This window comes from Camelina sativa, chromosome 16 (genome assembly GCF_000633955.1).
Source record: "Camelina sativa cultivar DH55 chromosome 16, Cs, whole genome shotgun sequence".
NCBI lineage: Eukaryota > Viridiplantae > Streptophyta > Magnoliopsida > Brassicales > Brassicaceae > Camelina > Camelina sativa.
In genome coordinates, this window is record NC_025700.1 from 6350992 (window position 1) to 6353302 (window position 2311).

General features: G+C 41.5%; 1 pseudogene; it reads left to right on the forward strand.

Moving 5' to 3' along the window:
- On the forward strand, window positions 204-1814 carry LOC104749997 (annotated as a pseudogene).

A 2311-nucleotide genomic window follows, 5' to 3' on the forward strand; every position in this document is an offset into this window, starting at 1 on the left:
GGTTGTAATGCTCGAAGTACCTTGAGGCTTTTAATGTTGCAATAGTTTTGCCTCGGTTTGCGTAGCTAAGCACCTCTTGATTGATTTCTCTATATTCGTAGTAGGTAAAATAAAACAGGGAGACAACTTATGGACTGTTATTACTTCAATGGTTAGAAGAGAGTTATAGTATTCTGTCTTGGTTTCTGGTTCTATCCTATATTATGGAAAGTTCATCTTCTTTGTCTAAAACCCCTTCTTTTCGACGATCAACTTCTAAAAAGATTGATTACTTATATGAAGTAGAGTATGTGAGTGATGATAGCAAAGTTCCTATTACCCAACTCCCATTACTTAATCCTTACAAAGCTTTCACCAAACCAAATTCCACTTTTCCAAAAGTCATTCGCCAGGTGTTTGTCCCTAACAAACATAATGCAAAGGAGCTTGTTCTAGCCTCTCCGTTGGAACAACAGCTTATCCCGGCGACAGAAACAGAACATATGATTCCCCTCAGAATCAATGAAGGCATGATACATCATTGGCGAACTCAAGGATATACTCATCTTCACTATGGAGCAATACGTTTGGCGCTAACACTCCATGGCAGAAAAGGCTTACCAGTTGTAGCACGGGTAGCTCTCCTTGACACCCGATACAAGGAATACCAGCATGCTTGTATTGCAACTATCCAGACAACACTAAACGCTGGCACTGTTTTCGTCACCCTCTTCCCAAATTTCAACGTGGCATTGGAAGACCCTCAAATATATCAGAACATGCAAATCCAGCTGCAAATCACAGGCGCTCCACAGATTGGAAACACATATGCGGCAACACTTCACCATCAAATGGCGTACAGAGTCCAAAATCATGCAATGGACTTAAGTCTCCCAAGAGACACTGAAGATGCACTACTCATACAATTGGAGTCACAACATAGCCCGTCGTGCATTCATATTCCTAGACAGATTCCTAGAGATGAGCTTGTCAAGCTACTTCCAGAATCATGGGTTACCAATTACGAAAAACTCCATGACCGGAGTACCCCAATACAATCGGTGGACTCTTCTATTCATAGGAGAAAAGATGGAGCTGTAGAGATTGCCTTCAAGCAACAAGAAGAAAAGTCAAGACCAACGGCTTTCTGCACAGAAATCAATACAATTACTCCTTTTGAAGACACTCAAACCTTGGAGATCAATCCACGTTTAGATGGTGTTCCGATCTCATCCTTTGATTCGTTGGGAGATCCCATTTACTCTTTCCAAGATGAAACAGGCCACAAATTCTTTGATGTTTGCGATTGCCAACACTGTCAGATGAATAGTTCTGATGATGATGACACCCCAAGGCGTAGGAGAAAAAAGAAAACTACACAACAAATTCTCAAAGAACGATTTGAGTCTGGAGATCCACAAGTTGGCCTTCTCGGAGAACCAAGTGGCAAGAATTTTGAATACTATGTATTGTATTCAGGTGGCTCAACTCCCACAACACCTGAAAAAGAAGAGGTACAACTAAGTTACATGTTCGGACCCCCATCCCAGCAGGATTCACCATTTCCATCCAAGGAGTTTGAAGAAAGCAATATAAAGCACTCATGGAAAATCCGGAATCCAAATGTTAAGAATCCAGATGGTTCAGTAAAGCAGATCAGTGCCGCAGAAGCAACGTTAAACTGGCAGTCGGAGAACGCCGTAACCCAAAACCATCTATTAAGCCAGATTGACAAAAAGGTAACCATCATGGACCTTTCCATTAAAGAACTCACCAAAAAGATAATCTCTCTCCACCAAGAACTTCTCCACCTTGCAACTACTGTCTCCATGAACTCTCCCCTCATGTTCCAAAAAGAGTCCGAGCTAAAGTCCCTTAAAGCTCAATTACACTCCTTACAAAACCAACCCAAAACTCAACCACCAACTCCATATGACCTTTTTACACCATATCCCATCTACACACCACCTTACACAGCCCAAACACAACCTTTATCTTTTTCCCAAGACCCAAGTATTTTTGGAGCATCCTCCTTCTTACCAACAAAAGTTCTCTATGAACAACAGTCTACCAAAAAGAAAAAGCCAACAGAAAAAAGACCAGGGAAGGAAGCCATACTTGAACCACCCAAACCGCTTACCGAGACATCAAAATCTCAAGACCAACCCGAAGCCAGCAAAATGCAATTCATGGTGGAGCACGCTAATCCAATCACTGTTTTTCTCGAGAAGGTCGCAAAACAAGAAAAAAGACTTTCTCAAGGAAGTATGATGAATAAGGTACCAACAACATTAAAAGATGAGAATGATGAGGCCATGATCCCACATTTTAT